The sequence below is a fragment of the Lemur catta genome, chromosome 10 (genome assembly GCF_020740605.2).
Source record: "Lemur catta isolate mLemCat1 chromosome 10, mLemCat1.pri, whole genome shotgun sequence".
NCBI classification, from domain to species: Eukaryota; Metazoa; Chordata; class Mammalia; order Primates; family Lemuridae; genus Lemur; species Lemur catta.
This window is the reverse complement of record NC_059137.1, coordinates 40,382,796-40,409,776: the sequence shown is the minus strand read 5'-3', so window position 1 is coordinate 40,409,776 and position 26,981 is coordinate 40,382,796.

The window sequence follows — 26,981 nt, the reverse complement described above, 5'->3', positions numbered from 1 at the left end:
ATTTCATCAACAGGGAATGAGAAGAAGTAAATGCCTTAGGTTATGTGCATGAGTGGATGGGGAGACACAAGCAACATAAGGAAAAATAGATTTAATTAAATTATATCAAAATTTAAAACTTCTGTGCACCAGAGGACTCAATCAACAGAGTGAAAAGGCCACCTATGGAATGGGAGACGATATTTGTAAATCATGTAACTGATAAGAAGTTAATATGTAGAATATACAAAGACCTCCTACCACATAACAACAGCCAAATAACCTAATTAAAAATAGTCAAAGACTGGAATAGACATTTCTTCAAAAATGATATACACATGCTCAAAAAGCACATGAAAAGATGCTCAACATTACTGATCATTAGGGAAATGCAAGTCAAACCCACAGTGAGATGCCACCTCACTCTTATCAGCATGGCTACTAGCAAAAAACCAGAAAATAAGTGTTGATGATGACGTAAGAAATTAGAACCCTTGTGCATTGTTGGTGGGAAAGTAAAGTGGCACAGCTGCTGTGGAAGACAGTATGGCAGTTCTTCAAAAACTTAAAAATAGAATTACTATATGATTCAGCAATATCACTTCTGGGTATGTACTCTAAAGAATTGAAAGAAGGGTCTTGAAAAGATATTGGTACACCCAGATTCATGGGAGCATTATTCACAATAGCTGAAAGGTGAAAGCAACCCAAGTGTCTATTGACAGAAAAAAGGATAAGTAAAAAGTGGTATATATGTATATATACAAGGGGATATTATTTAGCCTTAAAAAGGAATGAAATTCTGACATAGGCTACAACATGGTTGAACCTTGAGGATATTATGCTCAGTGAATTAAGCCAGTCACAAAAAGACAAATATTGCATGGATTCCACTTACTGGATATATTACAAGTAGTCAAATTCATAGAAAGAGAAAGGATAATGGTGATTGCCAGGGAATAGGGGCAAGGGACTTAAGAATTGTTGTTTAAAGGGTATAGAGTTTTAGTTTTGCAAGATGAAAGGAGTTCTGATCATTGCACAACAATGTAAATATACTCAACATTACTGAACTGGTTAAGATGGTAAATTTTGTTCTATGTGTATTTTACCACAATTTAAAGTAAAAGACTGGGTGGGGAGGAAAAGTTTTAGGGCCACAGATTTGCAAGAGCCACGGTGAAAATTCTTCAGACCTTCCATGTCTCTCCCACTGATATCAGGCAAGCTATTTAGCTCTCTCTGCTTCAATTTTCTTATATTTAAAATAATAGCACCTTCCTTGTTGAGAAGATTAATGAGTTTATACATTTAACATCCTTAGAACAATTCCTGGAACATAATAGCACTATAAAACCGTTCACAATTACTATTTCAATTCAAATGGAATTACTTTTACAAGTAGACAATAGCAGGGGGTGGCGGGGAAACTGCCTATAGCTGCAAGTAGAGTGAAAACCATTAAAAGATGGATCACCATCTCAGTAGCATCAAAAAAGTTATGTCCTGAAGTAGCCTTTATCAATTTATAGTAAGCTGTTTTTGTCAAAAAAGTAATTTGCCTTAGCTTTCAAAACATTTGTCAAAATATACTGAGCAGTACTTTAATTCAGCCTAAAAAATTTGTTTTAAATTTTACTCTTTATATTAAAAGAACTTTACAGCAGAATTTTATTTTTGTTTGATTAACTTTGGATAGAAGTCTCCATGAGTATGTTTTGTAAGTTAGTTTGCCATCTTGAGAAAAAAAAAATATATAGTGTCAATATTTTCAGAGAAGCTGAGCTTGGGAAAATATTAACTACTATCATGAAAATTCAGTACATGGTAATCAGCTGCAGAGACATGAGATTGTCCAGAGAAAAGTCCATAGCAAACTCATAATAGTAATGGTGGGCATAATTTATAGGAGGATACTTCTTTGGGGCTTGACATGGCCAAACTTCTTAAAATGCTGAAAATAGTCACTGTAAATGAGTTAAAGATATAACAGGTAAGAAATTGCTTTATACTATTTGTATCACTGAAGAAAAATTAATCGGTTTTTAATCTTTTTTGCATTTAGAAATAGTAATACCAATACTAGTAATAATAGTATCTAGCTTTATGCATCTTCAGGAACTGTAATACCATTGATTTTGTGTCATAATGAAATTTAACATCTTTTCCAATTTTTCCTTTAATATGCATTTTAAAAAATAAGCCACTTATTACAATTTTAAAGGAACTGATTTAAAAAAAATAAGCATTACTTTTATCCATCCTATAAAATTCAACATCCTCTTTTATTAAATGTTTTTATGAGTCCATAAGGATGATTGAATTGCACTGTTTCATCTTCTTTTATATCTTGTATTTGCCCTTTGACAGAGCTGCTAAAGACAAGCCTCATGACTGAGGAAGTAGGATTCAGACTAGCTTGAAAAATTTATTAACAGAGTAATCTATCCCTAATTAAAAGATGTTGTTTATTTCAATGCAAAGTTAAGAATTTTGTTGTCTACATGGAATTATATATACATAGGATTATATGGTCAGAGTCTTATATTTTTCCAGAATGTTTTAAGAGATTGACCATCACTGGAATTCTCTTTCAACAGAAAACAAGTTATATCATGGTAAGCACAGTGATATCATTTGGCATGGGGAGTTTTCAAGGAGAGGGATCATCACGATATCCGATATTAAGATATCCAAGAATGTCTCATATAGCTTTGGGCTATTTTCTTTTTGCTACATTACAATTAGAATGTGTAATCAACATGTAATTATTTATCAACTGAGTCTTGATCCTCTTTAGACAAATTTGGGCATTAAGTTATATTTAGTGCTCTAGTCTCTTATTTATATGTACCTCAATTTGCATCCACATTGCATGACATCTTTTTCCATTTTGTCCAGGGATTTAGAATCCTTTTCTTTTTCATTCTCGCAATATTCCGCTTTCCTAGTACATATTATCAAATCTATCCAGTAGCATTGCTTGGCAGTCATGTATAGGTGTATCTAATTAAGTCAACGTATTAAGTTGTCCAGTGGTTTTTGACATCATATTCCTAATGATAACATAAAATGTCCATATTCATTAAGATACATACAGTCATATATGTGCAGGTAACAGAGTTTTTAGACTGGTGCTGCTATAATCTGAATTTTGCCCTCCCCATTCATATTCTGAAGTCTTAGTCCCCAGTATCTCAAAATATGATTTTATTCAGAGGTAGTCTTCACAAAGGTGATTAAGTTAAAATGCAATCATTAGAATGGGCCCTAATCCAATATGATTTGTGTCCCTACAAGAAGAAAACATTTAGAGACAGAATTGAACAAAGGGAAGACAGTCTGAAGACACAGGGAGAAGGCAGCCACCTACAAGCTAAGGAGAGAGGGTCTGGAACAGGTTCTTCCGTCATGGCTCTCAGAAGAAACCAACCCTGCTGACACCTTGATCTCAGACTTCTAGCCTTCAGAACTGAGACAATAAATTTCTATTGTTTAAACCACTCAATCTGTGGTACTCTGTTATGGTAGTCCAGTAAACTAATACAGGTGCCTACTTTAATATTCCTAAAAACCTATCACATAGTTCACTGCCTATTTATAAATACAGTCAAATATTTTCAAGGGAGCAGACATTGTAGTCTTCTCTTTCCCTGTAAATAAAACCAAATTGAAAAGAATTCAATGAATATATGTTTATTCAGTGTCTACTATGTATAAAACTTTGAACACCACCACCATAGGGGAAACAAAGTCCCTGCTCTCAAGAAACTTAAATCTATATGAGAAAGACAAACATACAAATCATTTCTTTATTACTAAATATGTACTATTTTAGAACTATGTGGATGGCAATTGATTTACTGCCAGGTACATTAAAGCTGTTTTAGAAGTCCAGTTAGAATAGAAGGTTTAGGGGAAAGATTAATTCCAATTCATATATGGGGATATGTTTTTTAGAAGGGGTATCTAATTGAACCTTGGAAACAATTTCCCACTGAGCAAGCTGAGTGAAACGTGATAATTAAAAGAAATGGCCTTTGATAAACTGTAGATGTTAGATTAAACAGGGCATGTTCAGCTAACAAAATAGGGCTAGTCATATGAGGGAAACAATGAAAAAAGGATTAAAATGTAATATTGACTTAAAATATTAAATAATAACATTGAATTCAATTAAGGAATAAGGTAGTATATAAAATAGTGAATAATAATATACTGAAGAAATGAAATACTTTTCAGGACTAAGTACTAAGCAATAATATATTTACAGACAACAAATATTTTTTTAATCTCATGTAAATTATTTATAAAATCAACTTTCTGAAACCTTTAACATATACAATAAGATTCAAGTAAAAATTATCTACTCACTTTGGAATGCAGTGTCAAGACAAGCTCCTATTTAGAAGTCTACTATTTAGGAATTATGATTCTACTATCAGATGACACAAAGAGTGTTGGGATGAAATTAGTATGTTTAGGTAATATTGTTTATAGAAACATTTTCTTGTCTTTATTATCTTTTTGTGTATTTTCTCATTGTAGCTTTGGTAAATTTTGTAGTTTTTGAATTATATTCGTTCTAAAATTTACATAATAGGGATATTTCTAATTTTGGTAAAGGCTTTCATTTTTGTTGCCTAAATGTCACTGTCTCTTGAGGCCTTGATAGAAAATGAACACATTTAGTTGAGGGAAGGCTTTTACCAAGCTATTTTGATCACCTTATGTTTGACATCCATTATGTTAAGCAATGTTATATAGAACGTATTTGTTCAGATAGGTAGTTACTAAATCATGAGATCATGAGAACTCTGGCATTTTAGCCTAAGTATAATAGAGACTTCTTTCACCTCCATTTAAAAAATAGACTTGACTCATTCCTGACCTAATGGATCAGATTTATGATATGCTTCTTTTTCATTACAGAATTATTTCTTAAAGAATAAATGAAGGCAAATGGAGTGACTTATTTCCTACTTTGTTCAGAAAAATGGTACAAAGCTCAAGTGGTTTATGTGATTGGAAAAAGAAAACCTCACTAAATTTAATTAGAGTCACTTCCATACTTTCTCATTTTCTTTTAATACAAGTATTTGTCTTACTAAAGAGCTTAATAGGAATATAAATGTCAATAAGGAAATGAAACCACAGCCAAATAGATAATGGAGAAATGTGTCTCCAGGCTGGAAAATGAGCTCTGGGTCAAGAAAAGGAAACTTTTTAGTCAATAGGAATATGCAGTTTCAAGTCTTTCCTTGAACAGTTAACTCAAATTATGTAAGCGAGCAAGTCATGTGGTTTCAGAATGCTAAAATTGCTTCAAAAATGAAAATTCAAAACTTTATACTGTGATCAACTCATTGCATGATAGCATGAGGAGCTCTTCAGACCAGCTCCCATTGAAATGGTAAAAGTTATTTTTTAACAAAAATAATCATTTAAAACCTCTGGAAATAATTCTAATGGATGGCACAGCAAATACAGAAACATCTATTCAAAAAAGTTCAGAAAAACTAAGTAAGAAAAGTGAGAACCTGTGTTATTTAAACCAAGACTGTTCCTTCCCTCTTCCTCTCAAATTACCAAGATTAAAGTTTAAGACTATTGCCGCCAGGAACACAGGGTTCCCTCTCCTGCCAGCTCCAAGTCAAAGGGCTTTCTTCCTAGGAGGAGCAAGATATCAGCATTTTTCAACTTGTCCTCTGCTACCTATTGCTAAGACTAAGTTCTATGTGATATGGTTGAGAGATAGGGAGTTTCTTTCTGCCCATTTTCCACTCATGCTATCTTTGGGTTTGGGTTTAGTTTGTTCTTCTTTTTCTAGTTCCTTTAGGTGTGACATTAGGTTGTTAATTTGTGATCTTTCTATCTTTTTGATGTAAACATTTATGGCCATAAACTTTTCTGTTAGCACTGTTTTCACTTTAATCCCATAGATTTTGGGAGCTTGTGTCCTTCTTGTCATTCAATTTGAGAGGTATTTTGATCTCCATCTTAATTTTATCATTGACCCAAGGATCATTCAGGAGCAGGTTGTTTAATTTCCATATATTTGTGTAGTTTTGAGATTTCCTCTTGTAATCGATTTGTAGTTTTATTCCACTATTTTCTGAGAAGATACATGGTATTATGTTGATTTTTCTGAAGTTGTTGAGATGTGTTTTGTGGTCTACCATATTATCTATTTTGGAAAATGCCCCATTTGCTGGTGAAGCATGTATATTCTGCTCTTTGGGGGTAGATTGTTCTGTAAATATCTGTTAGGTCCTTTTCTTTTAGATTCCTGTTTAAGTCCAGTGTTTCTTTGTTGATTTTCTGCCTTGATGATCTCTCCAGTTCTGTCAGCTTAGTGTTGGAGTCCCCAGCTATTATGACACTGCGGTTCATTTCTTTGCTTAGATCTAGTAGATTTTGCTTTATAAATCTTGGAGCTCTATAATAGGTGCATATATATTTAGGATTCTTATATCTTCTTGGCTTGCTGAATTGCTCCCTTTATCATTATATAATGAGCATCTTTGTCTTTTTTTTTAACCATTGTTGATTTAAAGTCTATTTCATCTGATATGAGAATGGCTATCCCTGTTCTCTTTAGGTTTACATTTACATGGAATATTTTTTTCCATCCATTATCTTGAGTCTATGAGAATCCTCACAAGGTAGATGGGATTCTTGGAGACAGCATATTTTGGGGTTGTGTTTTTTCATCCATTCAGCCAATCTATCTTTTAAGTGGAACATTGAGACCATTTATGTTTAATGTTAGTATTGATATGTGAGATACTGTTCAGTTCATCATGTTGAATGACACCTATTTGCTTTGTTTTCTCCCTTGTGTCACTATTTTATAAGAGCTGTGAACTTTACCTTTTGGGTATTTTGGCACTAATGGGTATTGCTTGTTCTGTTCCATGCATACAGTCCTTTTAAGCATTTTCTGTAGGGAAGATCAGATGATAACAAATTCCCTTAATGTTCACTTGTCTGAGAAATATTTTATTTCTCCTTCATTTATAAAACTTAGTTTTGCGGTATACAAAATCTTTGGCTGGCAGTTATTCTGTTTACTATGACTAAAAATGGGATCTCAATCCCTTCTGGTTTATAATGTCTCTGATGAGAATTCTGCTGTTAGCCTGTTGTTGTTTTCATCTTACAGCTGGTTGGATTTTCTCTTTCACATTGACTTTGGCCAGACTAATGATTATGTGTCTTGGTGATGTCCTATTTGTTATGAACCTTGTAGGTATTCAACAACCATCTTGTATCTGGATATCTAAATCTCTAGTGATACCAGGGAAGTTTTCCTCAATTATTCCTTCAAACATGTTTTCCATGTTTTTTCCTTTTTCTTCTTCTCCTTCAGGGATAACTATGATTCTTATATTAGCTTGCTTTACATAGTCCCGTATTTCTCAGTGTAATTGTTCATTCTTCTTAATCCTTTTTCTACATTTTTGACTGGGTTAATTAAAAAACCTTTTCTCCAAGCTCTGAAATTCTTTCTTCTGCATGGTCTAGTCTGTTGATAAAACTTTGTGCTGTATTTTCAAATTCTCTAAATGAATCTTTCATTTCCTTAAGTTCTGTTATATCTTATTGTATATTATATATCCCTTTAATGAATGTTTCATTCATATCCTGATTTTTTTTTCTTTTTATTGGTTTTCAACTTTTTCATCAATCCCATTGATCTTATTTGCCATCCATACTCTAAATTCCATAACTGATATTTTGACAATTTCCTTTTGGTTGGAGTCCATTGCTGGAGAACTATTTTGATCATTTGTGGGTGGTAAAACAGCTTGATTTTTCATGTTGCCAGAGTTCTGATGCTGGTTCCTTCTAATCTGAATCCTCTTCTCTCAGCTCATGACAGCTAGGTTTGTGCTGCATCTGTTTTCCTCTGCTGGGAACTCTCCTACTCAATGAAGAGATGGAGAGGCCCCTGGATGGTGCACTTGGGTCCTACTCTGTAAGATTGACCCAGCAGGAGATGGGTAGATGAACTGTAAGCATTTAACACTGCTGCTTTCCTGTGTCTCATGTCTCACCATTCCCTGGTTGTTGTCATGCATGATCTGTGCACTGCAGAGTGAGTGTTCACCCAGTTCTTTTAGCAGCAGTAGTTGTCCCCATGATGGCTTGAGTGGAACCCCACCAGCATCCCCAAGTGGTGGCATTTGTCAGCCAAAGGCAGTGGAGTGCTGCCCCACCCATGTCTACAGGTGGCGGCAATTGATGGCCTACACCTGCTTGAGTGGTTCCCCACTCAGTTCCATGGGTGGTGGTGTGTGTTGGCCCAAAGCAGCTTGAGTGCTGCCCTGTCTAAGATCATGGGTAGTAGTGATTTTGGCCCATGGAGGCTTGAGCATTGCCCTGCCCATGTTCTGGGTGGCAGCAACTATCAGCCTGCTCTGGCTTGAGCACTGCCCCACTCAGATCTGCAGGTGGTGGTGTTCGTCAGCTTGCACCAGTTTGAGCATTGCCCCTTCCTGAGTTATTTAATCAAGTCTTAATCTATATTCTGCTGTAAAGATATTTTATTGATGTAAATAAAGTCCATAGTCATCTGACTTTATAAATAAGATTGCTTAGATAATCTGGGTGGTCCTGAGTCAATCAGCTGAGTGGCCATAAGAGCAGAGGTGAGGCTTCCCTAAAAAGGAAGAAATTCTGCCTGTGAAATGCAGTTTCAGCCTGGCTGTGAAAGATATAAACTGTTTTTCCTTGCAAACTTCCCCATGGATTTCAGGCCTACTTATCCAGCTCCCATGATTGCATATTTCAATTCCTTATAGTAAGTCTATTAACATATATCTTCTACTGGATCTGTTTCTCTGGTTGAACCCTGACTGATAAAATTGGATTTAGATTATATCTGTTTTTATAAACTAGCATAAATCAGATTAATTAGATGACATCTTTTTCAATAACCAGCATCATACCTGAACTTGAATTATAATAGTTTAGTTTTGAAGACATGAAATACCTACTTATAAAAATAGTCAATTCAGAGAGAGGTGGAGTAAAGGGGCAAACTGGGGCTCTTCAGAATCCTCCCTACACAGAAACATCAATTTCAACAGCTACCCATGCACAGGAAAACTTTAGCAAGGGTTAAGGCAATCAGATGTGAGTTAGCAGTAGCTGGTATAATAGGAAAGACACAGTGAAGTGGGTAGAAAGGACATTTTCATGTTACCCATCTCACCCCTCCCCCAACCCCAAGCAGTAAAGCACAGAGAGACAGCAGCCACTTGGGGGAATGAAAGGAAAGTAAGCATAGGACTTTGCTTTGGAAACCAGTACCAGGACCACTATAATAAAACACAACACTGGGAAGAAGCCCTCAGACCCTGATACCAGGTCAGTACCAAGGGGTAAAGCCTCTAGACCTGCCCCAGTGCCAGATGAGAACCCATGGTCTTGGCAGGATGAATTCAAGTTCTGGCCCTTATCACTGCTGTATGACTAGAGTAAACTTGGGCTGAATAAACCTCAGTAGCAGGCACACCATACATGCAGCAATATTTATGGGTGCATCTTAGTCCATTTCCATTGCTATCAAAGAATAGTTAGGGCTAGATAATGTATAAAGAAAAGAGGTTTATTTGGCTCATGGTTCTACAGGCTGTACAAGATGCAGGGCACCAACATCTGCATCTGGTTAGGGTTTCAGACTGCTTCTACTCATGGCAGAAGATGAAGGAGAGAAGGTATCACATGTTGAGAGTACCTAAGCAAGAGAGAGGGAAGGGAGATGCCAGGCTCTTTTTAACAATAGCTCACATGGGACCTAATGGAGAGAAAACTCGCCAGGAGTTTAGCACCAAGCCATTCACGAAGGATCCACTCATGACAAAAAAACACTTACCAAATAAAAAACAAGATATTTACTTCCAAAATACAACAGTGATACAGGCATTGGGTAAACATTTCCATTCCAAAGGGAAAACTCAGTCAAAAGAAAGGGGTTACAGGCTTCATGAAAGTGTGAAACTTTAATAGGGCAGACATTACACCTTAAAGTTCCAAAATCTCCTTTCACTCCATGTCCCACACCCTGGGCACACTAATGTGAATGGTTCCCACATGACTTTCCTGGATCCAGCCCACATGGTTGTTCTCACAGATTGAAGTTGAATCCCTGTGGCTTTTTCAGGCTGAGATTGAAAGCTGCTGGTGAGTCTCTCTTTGGGAGTTTCACCCCTGAAGCAACCTTCTGCCTGGGCACACAGGCTTTCCAATACAACTTTTCAAACCTAAGCAGAAGCTGCCCAAACTCTACCACTCTTGCATTTGGCACACCTGCAGACTTAGCACACTGTGGTAACCACCAAGGCTTACAGAATACACCCTTGAGCAGTGCCAAGGGCCTTTGGAGCTATAGTGGAGCCAGAACAGTGAGGATGTGGGAACAGTGCACTGTGGTGGCACAGGGCAGAAGCACCCTGGGCCTGGCACCTGAAACCATTCTGTCTTCCTATACCTCTGGGCCTGTGATGGAGAGGGAAGTTTCAAAGATTTCTGAAATACCTTCTTGGACTTTTTCCCATTGTTCTGACTGTTAACACCTGGCTTCATTTTATCTGTAATAATCTATCTAGCAAGTGGCTGGTCTGCAGCACCTTTGGATTCTTCACCTGAAAAGGATTTTTTCTTTCTCTACCACTTGCCCAGGCTATGAACTTTCCAAATTTTTATGCTCTGCTTCATTTTTGTTTGTAAGTTCCAACTTTAAATCATTCCTTTGCTCCCATATCTGATCATAAGCTGTTAAGCACAGCCACATCACTTCTTGAATGCTTTGATGCTTAGAAATTTCTGCCAGATACCCTAGGTCATCAGTCTTAATTTGGGCTTTCCACAAAGCCCTAGAACATGGACAAAATGCAGCCATGTTCTCTGGTAAGGTGTAACAAGGGTGACTTTGCTCCAGTTCCCCCAAAATTGATCATTTCCATCTGAGACCTTGTCAAAATGGCCTTTACTGTCCATATTTCTATCTGCATTTTGGTCACAACTACTTAACCAGTATCTAATACCTTCTAATCTTTCTTTCATCTTCCTGGCTTCTGACCTATCCAAACTGTTCTAACCTCTGCCCATTACCAAGTTTCAAAGCTGCTTTCACCTTTTCAGGTATCTTTATAGCTGAAAATGATACCCCATTCCTGTATCAATTTTCTGTATTAGTCCATTTGTGTTGCTATGAAGGTATACTTAGGGCTGGGTAATTTATAGAAAAAATTGAGTTTATTTGGCTCATGCTTCTGCATACTATACCAGAAGCATGGCACCCGCATTTGCATCTGGTGAGGGCCTCAGATGCTTCCACTCATGGCAGAAGGTAAAGCGGAGCAGACATCATGTGGCAACAGGAGGGAAGCAAGAGAGAGGGGAGGGAGTTGCCAGTTTCTTTTTAACAACAGCTCCCAGAGGATGTAATAGAGCACGAACTCACTCACTGTCATAAGAAAAGCACTAAGCCAGTCATGATGGATACACCCCCATGAGGCAATCACCTTCCACTAGGCCCACCTCCTACAATGGGGATAAAATTTCACCATGAAATTTGGAGAACACAAATAACTATACCAGCATGCCCTAGTGCCAGAAGAGAACCTGCATAGTCAGTGGGACAGACTCAAGCTCTGGCCTGCATAAGTACCAACCAATTACATCAGGTCTGGACCCTGAATAAACCTTAGCAGCAGCAAAGCTGTAGCTTCTGTGGGCTTTAGTCAGACCATGGTGCTGAGCCAGTGGCAGTGGACTACAAGTGTAAACCGGCACTGTGTCAGCCTCGGTGGCCATGGGATTGCACACTTTACCCCTCCCCAGGCCCCAGGAAGCACAGTATAGAGAAAGATAGTGACCACTTGGGGATTAAGAGGGAAGTAAGCATAAGACTTTGCCTTGGAACCCAATGCTGGACCCACCACAGTAAAATCCAACATTGAACAGAAACCCAAGCCAGTACCTGTGGGAAGAATGTCTAGACCTACTACGGTGCCAAACAGGAAACCATGACCTTGGTGAAATGAATTCAAGACCAGGCCTGCATCAGCACTGGCCAATTATGGTGGCCTTGAGCCCTGAATAAACCTCAGTGGGTAGACCATAATGGCCATGGCCCTGGGTGCACCTCAGTGCTATTCTGGTGTCAGTGGCCGTAGACTTTTGGTGATAATCAGTGCTGTGTCAGCCTCAGCCGTTAAAGGATTCCAGCTGCAATGGTCCTTTGCTTAAGGAATATCCTAGGACTCCAACAGCTGAAGTGTTAATGGGCTTATGGACCTCACCAGTCAATCTGCCTTGAATCTCTGAACACTATTACACCTATAGGAAGCTCCCAAGCAAAGCCCAAGTGCAAAGACTTGACTAGGTACCAGTGTAAATGTGCAGACTTTGATGCATGGCCACAAGGATTAAGATGAATCAGGGTAATATGACATCAACAAATAGACAAAATAATCTGGTAGTGACTGACCCTAAAGAGATGGTGATGAAGGAACTGCCTGAAAAAGAAGTCAAAATAGCTGTTTTAAGAGATCTGAGTAAACTTTAATGAAATAAAGAGAAATAATTCAAACATTTGTCAGAAAAATTTAACAGAGAAAGGAGGTGGAGTTTGGCATATCTGTGCCCATCAGGCTAGATTGTACAGGCTAAGTGTAGCCCATTGGCCATCAGTTAGATGTGGAAAGATGAAGTCAGAGGGAAAAAAAAAAAGATAAGAAAAAGAATCTCAAGTAGAGTGCTCAAATGAGCCACTCAGATTTATGCTCAAAGTTAAGTAGCTAAAAAAGCAGCTTGTCTGTCTAGCACAGCTTAGAGAATGGTATTCACATATTGTGTCCACCTATTCCATTGTGTGGTCCTGACAAATTCCTATAGGAACCATAGGCTCTCCATTTAAATCCTGAACCCTAGAAATCATTGATTTTCTGAAAATGGCAATAATAATTTCAGACCTCAAAGTAACCTCTGCATACAATATAAATTCCATTAACAATTTTAGCTGTCCATTTAAGACAGATTGAAGCCATTTTTTCACTGCAGTGGACATTTTTTAAAGCAGATATTTTGTTTGTTTGTTTTCATTACTTCACTAGTAAATTTACTTGAAATGGTCAATCTGGCTGTATAATTATGCAGAGCTAATGGATTTCTTGGATAATTATATTAGTTAATGTTCTTTTGGTTGCAAGCAATGAAAGCTGACTGTGTTAGCTCAAACAAAGCAGGAACCTTAATGGCAAGACATTGAAATAGAAATAGCAGAAAGAAACAGTCGAGAAAATGAGACTTAACAAAAGATTGAACCAGCTTGAAGTATTTCATGGTCCATTCCTCTAGACTAGAGTGGAATTAAGCAAACTATTTTTTTCCTCATAAAGAGCCAGATAGTAAATATTTTAAGTTTTGTAGGTTATACAGTCCCTGTTGCACTACTCAACCCTACTATTGAGGTGTGAAAGCAGCCTTGCACAATACATAAATGAATGAGCGCAACTGTACTCCAGTAACTATTTATGTACACTAACATGTGAATGTCATCAAATTTTCATGTGCCATGAAATATTATTCTTTTGATTTTTTTCCTCCAACCATTTAAAAAAATGTAAAAACCATCCTTGCAGATCGTATAGTCACTCAGTGGGCAGAAACAGGCTGGATTTGGCTGATTCAGCCCGTCGGTCTTCATCTGATCACTTTTACTCTGCCCAATTTTGCCAAGAACCCTCAAGGATATTCAATCTTTCTGTTCAAAGCTTAAAATTTTAGAAAGATAATTTTGTTGTCTTATTTTGAGTTGGTTTTCTACTCCTAAGTCTATTGTTCTTTGCCAGGTGGGAAGGATCACATAAGACAGATATGGCTTCTGGGAGTTTATCCTGAGTATCAGGTGCAGTTCTCAGAAAAAAAAAAAAATTGTGAGGGGGATTGCTAGATTGCTAGGAGCTAAGTAGCATCTTTAACAAAAAAACCTAGTATCATAACATTATTTATTTTTATTTGTACCAAACTATTAAGTAAATGTATGCACTTAGGAGATAGGAACTTTGTTAATCAGTGCATCCACACTTGAGCTTTGTCTTGGCTTTTCCTCTTTCCTTGTCTTTGAGATAAGAAATAAATCCCCTAGATGGACTCTAAGAGTCTCTAAACATTAGAGACTTTGCTTTTATCTATTCTAAGTTCCATGAAATCTTACTACAAAAAGTTTCAGAGGCTTAAGGAGACAATTTCAGCTGCTTAAAGAGATTTTAAAGCTACTGGCTACATGAAAATTATATAACTTCAGAAGAATGGCATAGTTATCCTTCATAATCTGACCTCAGCCTATGTTAACATTCTGCCACCAACCAAGATGCTCCATATACCTGCTCTACTGTGTATAGTTTTCTGTCTTGTAGCAGGTTCCATCTAAAATATATATTTTTTCTCCTTGATCCCTTCCTTCTCTGTGCTTTTAAAACACTCTGTTAACCCTTACTGTAGATTGTGTCTGATGTAATAAAAATATTATCATGTGTGGGCCTGACCTAATTGAGTGAGCCCTTTAAAAGAAGGTGAAACTTTAGAGAGATACTCTTGAGATGGCCTTGAATTTGAAACAGATTGCCATTTTGTTAGAGGACCTATGGATGGGAACCTGGTGGAAGGAAGTGGATGCCGAAAAATTGTGCCCTAAAGAGCGACATTTACAGGATAAGACTCAGGAGCTTCATCCACGCCTGATTTAGAATGATTTAGATGATGATGAGATATTAGACTTTAAACTGATGATATTTAGATTTGATTCAGGATTAAGTTGAAGATACAATGAGATTTATATTTAAATTATGGATTTTGGACTTTGAGCCAATACTGTGATGGAATGAAACTCAGGAATTTTTAGGAATGAATGTGCTTTGAATTTGGGAAGCATGTAAATTTTGGGCAGAGAGCAGACTGTGGTAGGCAGAATTCTAATGTGGCTCCCAAAGTTCCTGCCACTTGATTTGTATACTTTCTATTATCCTCCTTCCATTGAGTGTGACAGCACTTGTAAATATAATGAAATACAGCTTTTATGATTAGGTCACATTATATGGCAAAGATAAAGGAATTTTCACATGTATAAGATCTCTATGAAGTTGGCTTTGAAGGAGGATTATCTTTGGTGGGGCTGACCTAATCAGGTGAATTTTTAAAAGAAGAATTTTCCTGCTGGCCTCATAGGAAATAACCATGTTGTGAACTGCCAGTGGAATGGAACATGTGACCAGGATGTAACCGCCAACTCTAGGACCTGAGAGTGGTCCCTAACTGATAGAAAGAAGAAGGAGACATCAGACCTGTAGGAGCAAGGAACTGAACTTTGCTAATAGCCACATGATCTTGAAAGGGGAACCTAATCCCTACAAAGGAATGGAGACCTCGTTACCACCATGATTTCAGTGTGGTAAAATCAGAGCACAAGATCCAGCTAACATGTACCTGAACTTACAGAAATAATAAATGAGTGTTGTATTAAACACATTAACTTGTGATAATTTGTTATGTAGCAATAGAAAACGAACACAACTGTGTTGAGATTATTGTTTAAGTGAGCAGATGCAAGTCTTGTGTTGATTATACAGTATTGTCTGTATCTGATTGTAAGCCTTGCAAAGAAAACTCAGTGCACATTTGCATAATTCCCTCACTGGTAATTTAAATCCATTGTTTCTCTTATTCTTCCCTCATAGAAAAGCTTACATGTTTTTATGTTCACTGTTTATTCCTTGTTTCTATCCTTACACTGAAATTAGTATTATCTTCATTTGCCTGTCTTTTAGCCTTTTTTTCATTCACAATTTGATACATTTTTATGTTCTCTTAACTGCTAACCCAAAAAATAAAAAACATTATTAGAACTTTCATTTGTATATTTGTATAAGAGACTATTTTATGTCCCTATTGTATACAGCAGCTAACTACATTTCCTCAGCAGGAAAAAGATCCAGAAACACAGCCAATTCTGATTTCATTATACACTTGTCCTCTATTAGTTTCCTTCATATCTTGAAATCACACTAACTGTGCATGAGCTCATTTCACCAATTTCTTCAGCCAAGAAGCAGAAGCTAATATCACCAAGTTCTCATTTATTTTTTAGAAATTATTTTTATGCCAAAGATCTCTCTAAATTCAAATGTATAAAAGAGCATTAAGTAAAAACTGAATCACAAAAAATAAATATGTGAAGTAGAAAAAGCTATACTTAAGTTATAAGCCATCCTTTGTGAAATTTTAAATAAAACTAGTCCTAAAATATCCATTGAATAATTTAAAGTATATAAAAGGCATTTTAAAAAGAATTGTACATGATTTTCAAGAAAACATATAATTTGTATTTCCTTAAAAATCAATATGGTATATTGTAGTAGTTCTGGTAAAAATAAATCACTGAAAAAAAATTTATAGATTCAAAGCTCCTCCATGAAAGTAGAAGGGGCAGAATTTGGAATGATAATAATCAGTGTTGATTAAAGCTGGAAGAAAAATTTTTTTAAGGTGGCATGGATGATGAGGAGCAAGCAAAAATTTCAAAACATTTTCTGCCACACAAGTTTGGGATTGGTGTGGCAAAGCTGTGCAAGGAGTTTATTAAGGTCCAGACTTCTTCCCCTATCTGAGAAGACCAATGGTGAACTGTCATTAAATGGCAGTCGTGCCTTCCCAAGCGGTGTAAGGAGAGCTCTTTCACCCTTTCCTCTGTGTGCTAGACCTTTGCGTTAAATTACACACACTTTTACTTTGATCTTGGGTTTGAAACCCATTTTTCATCAGAACACTTTGAGTGTATAATCCTGCTCCCATCCCAAGCAACCTAGCAGGAAGTGAAGTGTTTGCCTCCATGGGGTGCTGAAGGCAACCTGACTCATCTCAAGTCTGAATCTGAGCCACTCCGTCAGCAGCCTCCTTCCTTGCCTGAATCCCAGGATGTGCTCTCAGCTTTCACGACGCTGACTACTCTGCACCACTCACCCCGTGCACATCTTCCCTTCATTTTCTCCAAGTACTGCTAGCGCAGGATGCAGTGTACAGAAAATTAGAAAATTAGGGGAAATTTCAAATAGTGAAAAAATATTAGAACCAAATTCCAAGCTTCCCTCACAAGGTCCCTCTTGCATAATTTTTCTTTTCTATGTAAGATTTCATATCCCTGAACTTTTTTTTTTAATACTGAGCCATTTAATTTTCAGTCTGCATCCTACTCTCAATCCACTTAATTGATTTCTTAATCCGCTAATGAGTTTTGGCTCCCAGTGTGTTAGAAAAAACGTTTCTAAACCATGCCCCCTAAACCTTCAACCTATCACAACAAAAAATACCAATCAAGTTTTTTTTTCCAAAACATCAAAGCCATTTGCCTCTGAAATGAATCCAGCCCCTGTACCTAGAATATGGAAGTATTAGACATTATATTATTGAGACAATATATTTTTTCTTTCTCTTAGATCACTATTATTATCAGGTCTTTTGCTATGGTTACTTCTGCTGTCACTACCATAACACTATTACCACTATTAACAACACTATTAGTATCACTACTGCTAATAGGTGGAAGCTCATTATTATGCTTGACCCTATGTCAAAACTTAGGACCTTTATTGTTCTGCTGTTCTCAGAAATTTTTTATTAGTGCCTGTGTCAGACAGTCTCTAAAAGGGTTCCCAAGGTCTCCTGCCTCCTAGAATTCACTCCTTTATGTAGTCCCTTCCTCTTGAATGTGGGTTAAAGTGGAGACTTACTTTTCACAAATAGGAAGGAGCAAATGATAATAAATGTCACTTTCAAGACAAGATTACAAAAAGGCTCTAGCTTCTGTCTTGCTTACCGTCTCTTACTCTCTTACTTGCTGGCTTTGATGGAAAGATGGCATACTGTGACCTGACCTATGGAGAGGCCCAGTGACAAGGATCTAAGGCTACCAGACCAATAACCCACAAGGAACTGAGTCCTGACAACAGTGTGAGTGAACTTGGATGCAGACCCTCTCCCGGCTGATCCTTGATATGACTGTAACCCTAGATTACACTTTAATTGCAGCCTTGGGAAAATTCTGAACTAAGTGGTACCTGTATTTCTGAGCTATAGAGTCTCTGTCATTTTAATGTTTTAGGGTATTTTATTTACACAGCAATAGATAACCAATAGAGCACTTTCCATAACTGAATTTATTTTCTCTTTTATGGTTCTATATGCCCCATCATTGGAACTTTTCAGATGATTCAGTAATTGCTTGTTTATTTATTGATTTTGTCTTATCCACTAAATACTAAACAAGACAGGAGTTGCCCCTTGCTGGTCACTGCCCCTCCTGTGATCAGGACTATGCCATATTCTCTCATTGTTCTCCTTTCAGTGACTTACACAAAGTAGACTTATTGACAGGCACATAGCAAATATCATAAAATAATGAAATCCTATAATGTGTATCAGCTATGGTAATAGTATATTGACCCAGAAATGGGACGATGCGCAAAGAAAAAGATTGTCTATCTTGTTACCTATTTTAAAGATACAGGAGAGAGAAAACTAGTTAAGCAAAATATTTTATTTATTTATTTATTTATTTATTTATTTATTTATTTATTTATTTATTTATTTATTTATATTTTGAGACAGAATTTTGCTCTGTTGCCCAGACTAGAGTGTTGTGTTATCAGCCTCACTCACAGCAACCTCAAACTCCTGAGCTCAAGTGATCTTCCTGCCTGTCTCCCGAGTAGGTGCAACTACTGGCAGGGTCCACCAAGCCTGGCTAATTTTGTTTTTTGGTTTTGGTTTGTTTTTTTTTTTTTATTTTTGAGACAGAGTCTCACTCTATTGCCCGGATTAGAGTGCTGTGGCATCAGCCTAGCTCACAGCAACCTCAAACTCCTGGGCTCAAGCGATCCTCCTGCCTCAGCCTCCCGAATAGCTGGGACTACAGGCATGTGCCACCATGCCCGGCTAACTTGTTCTATATATTTTTAGTTGTCCAACTAATTTCTTTCTATTTTTAGTAGAGATGGGGGTCTCGCTCTTGCTCAGGCTGGTCTCGAACTCCTGAGCTCAAACGATCCGCCTGCCTCTGGCCTCCCAGAGTGCTAGGATTACAGGTGTGAGCAGAATATTTTTTGCATGCAAGAGACTGAGAAATTATTGAATAGAGAGATGTAAAAAGAAAAGGAAAAAGGAGAGTATATAGTATACTTAACTCTCACAATGAAAAAAGTGAAAAAAAAAACCAAATTGAATCAGATGAAGTTAATTAAAATTTAGCCCTCTTAAGTATTTTATGTTTAAGACAACTGATTGTATCATTGTTTTGGCCTTGAGTTATGAACTTTTTAAGTATGTGGCTTCTTATAGTCTAGATGTTCTGGTGGGATTATGATTATTCTTTTCTCGGGGAGGTGGATGTTGAAAGACCTGTAATTTCTACCTTTCTTATCACCTCCTCTCTCCATTCATCTTTCATTCATTCCCACATTAGATTTGAGGAGTGACTTAAACACTGATACAGAAAGGACAAGTGACCTTCAAGCTATATGGTTTTCCCAGGTTGATTCTTCATCTGCTTCTAGTGGATCTGGCAATGGAGGATTTCAAGAGGTTTATCATCTTCTCTTTCTAATGAAAACTCCCAGGAATATGATTGGTACTGCTTGAGGCAGCAGCTTCCAGCTGCTTCTCATAATCACTTTTATTTCTTCCTCAATTCCTGGATGCTTTCACATCAAACTCTTCTTTCATTGCACATTTCAATAATTCTCTGTAAGCACTATTCAACAGTTGCTCCTAACTTTCCTGATAAGAATCGTCCTGGGTATGTATTAAATCTAATATCATCAAACCTCTCTTTTACATAGTCTGATTCTGTAGGATCTGTATGTTTGACAAGTATGCAGGGTGATTCTTTTCTGAAAGGACATTTCAAAATCACAGGAAGACAACTTAAAACTAGGCCTGTGGTGAAATACCATCAAGAAATAACGAATAATTTATTCCAAGCTATTTTAATGGTGAACCTCTTTAATTTCACACATTTTTACAAATATAGCTATACCTTTTCTTAAAGGAAGATGATATTTATTATCCACATACATAAAATTTAACACATCTATGCTACAGACACTATAGTACATTGGGGTACAGAAGAATCAGACACCTTGTCTGTCCTTGAGGAGTTCATGCTTTGACAGCAGTTAAATTCCAGGGAAAATGGAGAGCCAAACACTTCAGAAAAGGAGAATTAGAAATACCAAGGGTGTCATGCCAGGGTATGAGATCCATATTACATGTAAGCAGGGTAATTAAATGTAAGTTTCTTAAATCCAAGGCCAAAAGAAAATACACCAATTCATATACTTCTCTTTGTGGGAAGGGGAAAATGAGGTGTATGGAAACAAACTTTATTTCACACTGGACACTGTGAGGAAGTACATAGTATTTTTTTAGATGGAAAATATTCAATTATGTAAGTGATATTTATCAAAATAATAGACAATAGGTTTGTTCCTGAAAATTTTGAATTTACCAGAACAAAATGCATGTGGGAAGGAAGGATAGTGAGAGGCTTTATTTTTATGTGCCTTTAACTCTGAATTCTGAAATGCAACCTTTATATCATCTTTAACCACACTATTTGCCTTATAATATATAATTATAATGATTATAATATTGGAATATGTTACTCTTTTCATTTAAAATTTAGGAAATGTGGATTACGTCTTGCCAGTAATTTTCTGGGCATATCAATAAAATGCCCATTGACTTCCTGGATTCTACTGTGCCCTTCACAGGACGTAATTATAAAAAGGTTTTATTTCAAAACCTAATGAAGATTCAGCGGTGATTCTCTACCAACAGTTTATGAAATCTAAATCTTGGAGTTGCAAAGATACAGTGTTTCCATAGAGTACTTTTGTGCAAAACGGATTGGAATCTGTTATGGTCTTACATCTCCTTGACAGTCAATTTTGTGCCTTATTCGCAAATGTAGCACTTTGTGTGAAGCAGTTCCCCATCGATGTTACAAATCCTAATGAAGTGTTTTACCTCCTGCCAGATTTCAGTGGGGAAGGCTTTCAAATGCATTTCCATTTATACATGCCTGCTTTTCACCCTCACTGCACAATGAAATCCTACTGAATAATGTGCTTTATTTTCTATTTCCTTTCTCTGGGATGTACGCTGAAAGACAGAAAGTAGATTGGTGTTATAAATGCAAAGAGAGGAAAGCAATTAAGTCATAAAAAAATACATAGGCTTTGCCTAATGTAGATGTATTGCTATAAATAAGAGATGTGTAGACGTCTGTAGACTTTGGGATTTTGTTCTCCATACCCCTGGTTTCAGTTTTCTATCAATGGTGATACCACAAGGATTCTATTTTCTTTCCTCCCAGCACCTGCTAGACCTCAAAACCAATACATTCAATCTTGTAGCTTCGGTGTTTTAGAGATCTTGTTCTGCATTTTTCATCTTTCTGGCTCAGTGCCATCAAGAGCAGCAAAGTCAGTCATGAAGGGAAAATGTCAAACATGATAAAATAAATAAAGATAAATATATGTCAAACAAATCAAAAGAAAAAATTTCACAGAAAAAAAATTGAACAGAGTAACTTATTTTGCTTTCAGAATACTCAGCATGGGTTAGTTTTAATAATTATAAATTTATGTCTGATCACATTGGGAACTGAGCTTTGGTAAAGTAACAAGTCTCTCACAATTGTATATTTGGCTTTGACCTTTTGATATTTAAATTAAATTCATTAATTCATTAATTTTTTTGAGGCAGATTGCCTGGGCTAGAGTGCCGTGGTGTCAGCCTAGCTCACAGCAACTTCAAACTCCTGGGCTCAAGTGATCCTCCTGTCTCAGCCTCCCAAGTAGCTGGGACTACAGGTGTGTGCCACCATGCCTAGCTAATTTTTTGTTTCTAGTTTTAGTTGCTCAGCTAATTTTTTTCTTTTTTTAGTAGAGACGGAGTCTTGCTCTTGCACAGGCTGGTCTTGAAGTGAGTTCAAGTGATCCTCCTGCCTTGGCCTCCTAGAGTGCTAGGATTATAGCCATGAGCCACCATGCCTGGCCATCCTTTCAATATTTTTAAACTAAAGCATATGGTATCTTGATTGACCATTAACATAGTTTTGACTTAAACAACAATATGAAGTCACTAGATTGAAAGTTGTTTTATCACCCAGTGATAAAAAAACTTAACACCATGCTATACTAATAAACTATGGTATTTATCACTTATCTATTTTTAGAATTATCAGTATCATTTGAAACTTTATTGAGAGGGGAATATACCTTTCATTTCTGTTGCCACAAGTATGTTCAACATGCAATGAAAAATGCTGAATGTAGGTTTCAAAGAATTGGTATGAGATTATACTCTTGGCCTTCAAAGGCAATAATAATAGCCTTATACTGTTACTCTATGCCAGGTGCTTGTTCTAAATGCTTTCCCTATATTACTTTATTTCACACCCTCAATGATGTCATTTGACAGATGAAAAAACTAAGGCCCAGAGAACACAAGAAACATACCCAAGGTCCCCAGTGTTGAACATCTAGTAAAGAGCCAAGCTGGGATTTGAATCTAGATAGCTTGACTCCAGCATCAGGTTTTTAAGCTGTACAATCTACCACCTTTGTAACTCTCTCTAATCCATGCTTCAGGATCTGCAGCCAAGGTAAGAAAAAATTAAAAAGCTATAAGCTGGAACCATCATGTACTATTAGTTTGGTTTATTGGCCTTCTTTGTAGCAATGATAGATTAGTAAGCAAGGGGAATGCATTTTTAAGAAAGCATTTGGCCATCAACTCATTATAAGCTCCTGTCAAATTTCCATTAAAATGTTGACACAGGCACACACAAAAAAATGTGAAAACACACATTAAAGTTAAAAAATTTAGATATGTAGGCCATTTATTGTCATAATCTGTAAGAAATTTTAACTGCTACAAAAAATGGAGCTGAACAGACATAAATTCTTATCACAGGATTTTTTTACTACAGGATTGCTGTAGTAAAAGATGGAAGGGGAGATGTTATATTCTCATATACAAGGTGCTGTGGTGCTGTAGATTCTTAATCCTTCAGACAGGATCCTTTTTTCTACTGGGCATTGTCAGCATTGTGTCTGGTCCTCTAAGATTTCAAAGACATACAAACTAATTGAAAAATAAATGAAAAAATAAAAAGTATTAACTTCAAAATACAGAAGCAAAAAATAAAACTCCAAAATTCAAAAAATACATGATTAAAATATTCATAAAATATTACAAAACCTGAATTAATTAATTGCAGCTTAACTGAACTCATTTATATGTGTGTGTGTGCACAGACACACACACACACACACACACATACACAACAAATATATGAGCTATATTTACATGTGTAGTAAGCAGAAAGAGTGCCATAGAGACCTATAAATTCCTGAAAACAGCCTTGAGTTGAATGAGCCTCTGCCAGATTCATAGCTTCTGGCTATGCCGCCCTCAGATCCTCACACTCAATTCCACTGATATCCTTTCTTGCAGGCTTAGTATCACTCCATTTCCCAGGCCAAAGAGGACTCACAAAAGCAGAAACAAAGGAGCTTCAGCCACTCCAAAAGCTGACAGCAATGTTAAATTATTCTGCTGTGGAATAGGACTGGCAGAGTGGAGCAGGGTAGCTGCTCGTGCTTATGCTGTTCTCCAGACCTGAATTTCCTATTTTTATTCCTTACTCTAAGCCACGTCTGTATGTCTAGTTCTCAGCATTGGATTTTAACTATTTTTCCCAAACTAATTTCTCTTGTACTGACTAGACTTTACTAACACAGATTCTCTGAACAGCTCAGGGCCTTATGTCCTGTGAACCCCTGTGCTCCGGGTCCCTCAGTGTGTCCCTAAGCTAGGGACTAAGCTACTACTTGAGTGGCCTGTCTCCCACCACAATCTGCTGCTTGCTGCTTACCTGAATCGCTTCTCATGCTCTGATTTGAAGACATTGTCCCTTAACCTCTGTTTATGTCTGGGCTAGAGCTGTCCATGGATTGCTTTAAGGCTCAGCTGTTGTTTCTTGGATCTCTGGAGATCTCCATGCATCTAACTCATGATGGGAGAGGATGGTCATCGCTGTCCAGTTGAACCTCTGGTCAGCCAGGCTGAATATATTTCTGGGATAATACCAGGTTCCAAGCTTCCCTTTTGCCTGACATAGTTTACCATAAATAAAATTATGCTTCACTGACACTTCCTAAGATGTGAGCTGAGCTCTCTTCTCTATTTTGATACTTTTCTTCTGCCCATTCTTCTTTTCATTTTATTTTGGGAGCACATCAGGCATTCCATTTTGTAAAATGAGAGGCATATTCTTCTAATATTCCTATGGAAAGATAAGAACAAATTTGAAGCTCTCACATCTAGGGCTTTTTTTTCCTTTGGTAATGCATAAAATAACTCTAAATCCATAAAAGTTTATCAGGCTTGGAACTCTAAGACTTCTTCACAGACCAATGACTAGTAACTTAAAAAAGTAAAATTTTGGCCTGGCATGGTGGCTCACACCTGTAATCCTAGCACTTTGGGAGGCTGAGGCTGGAGGATCGCTTGAGGTCAGGAGTTCAAGAACAGCCCGAGCAAGAGCAAGACCCCATTTCTACAAAAATATGAAAACTTAGCCAGGCATGATAGCTAATTGTAGTCCCAGATACTTGGGAGGCTGAGGCAGAAGGATCCCTTGTGCCAAGGAATTTGAGGTTTCAGTGAGCTATGAGGATGTGACTGCACTTTAGCCCTGGAGATAGAACAACACTGTATCTCAAAAAAAAAAAAAGATAATATTTTGAAACCCTTAAAACTCTGAGTTACCACAATTAGAAAGGTATAAGGAATATTGTGGTAAAATAATTTCCTGAAAAATATAACTCGTTTGCTCATCAACAGGGATGAAGTATGGGACTTGTATAGGGAAGATATTTTGTCTTGTCTCAACTAGACTCCTCTGATCCTTTCCATTTCTTACATGTGATTATCACATAATTTACCCATTTTAGTAGAGGACATCCACAGTGATTGATAGGCAGAAAGTTGGTTAGAGACTGAGGTTGTGGTTTTAGATAGCAAAAATTTGACTAGACTTATATGCACAGAAAAACTGGGTACTTTATTATTCAGCTATTCATTTTGGCCCAGTGTATTGAACAAAATGACCAGCTAATAAAATTGGATAGAACTGAGGAATGTGATTAGTTTAAGGTGCAGATGAAAGCATGATTATAAGAATCCTGACTTGAGGTCCTGTTTTCTTCCTTCCCTCTTGTGTCTTTTTTTTTTTTTTTTTGGCTCTTTTAAATTGAAAAATACTTTTAAATATAAATCACTTCTTTAAGAGGATCGACACCCTCATATCAATCAATAGGTATTGATAAGAAGTATGCCAGCCTCTGATATTTTCTGTCTTAGAGATGATACTGCTAAGATTTGCACAGCTGTAAAAACTATGTCCTGCATAAACACATCCAGCCTGTCTTACATGTCTTTTTATGTTCCCAGGGAACTGGATTGATCTTATGAGGTTTTTAATCTTGTGTGTGTATGTGTTATATAAATTCCAAGGCCATTTCAAAAACCTGTTAAGTATACCTATATATTTTTTTCAAGGCAGCATTATTTTCAAAAGGGAAAAAATACTTTTTCCTATAAATAAGTTAATGGCAGAAATATTTCCTTTACACAAATTCTGAGACCAAAAATTTCAGATAGATTCAGAAAGAATAAAAGAAGATGATGTTAAAAAGGAAATAGATAAACAAATAAAAAATATAACAACAATGGAATATTTTCTATGCAAAATTGGCAATTTAAGTGTTACATACAGGGAAAGCAACATCTATTGTTTGTGATTAACATTTATATTTCTTTCTTTTGGGGGTAATGTCTTTATGCAAAGACTTTCATTATTAATAAAATAGAAAATAAATACCAGGGGCACAAAAACAAAGAAAAAGAAAAAGAGGCATTTCACGTGTATTTGAAATTTAGGAGACACATTATCTTGAAGAGCATTTTTATCTTTAAGAAAACTTTTGTGAAAGCAGCTTTTGAAGCACATTTTCAAATGAGTAATTGTGCATCACTTTAAAGTTTTATTTGGCATACTTCTAAAACAGCTTTTAGATAGTTGGAGGTCTAGGAAAAGCCTATAACAGTATCTACTATTAGTCACATTTTAGAAACAAATTATGTGATTATATATTTATAGTGAGGAGAATTGTGAGCAACACAAACTATTCTAACTTTTCTCATTTTAAAAATAATCAAATGTCACTGCATCCTTCTGGTTTACCTTTCTGTTAGCATATTTTCCATTTTTTTCTTTCTTACATAAGATAGGCGTAAAATTCAGTGAAGGAAGAGATAAAGGACCGTTTAGAAAAGAAATAATCCAGAACAACTATTAAAACAAAGAAGATATACTTTTTGTAATTGACTAAAGTTGATAACGAGGCAAAAGCTCTCAAAAATTCAAGTGGAATTTTAAAGTCAAACATTCTGACGAGACAGATTTTATTATTTTGGAATTTGACATACTTTAATAGGAAGCTTTTGTCTTTTTATTGCTTTTCTTTCTTTTTTGATCCTATTTTTTTCTTGTCCAATGTGGGACTTATTGAGACTTTCACTACCTATTATTTGGCAGAAGGACGGGTGCAGTGTTCTCTAATGAATGAATAAATGAGTGATATTTTGGGCATTTAGCCTGCTAATTGAGAGAGAGATGGGAGATGAGAGAATGGTAATTAACTTACAGTGAATACTGGGAAAAAAGTTAGAGGATGTAGTGGTAGGGGAAAAAGAAAAAAAATATGATGAAATACAGGACAAGCAATATTAAAGAATGGACCATGGCCAGGATAAAACGAATCCAAAGATCCAGCTGTTTCTATTCAAAAGCCCACAAAAAA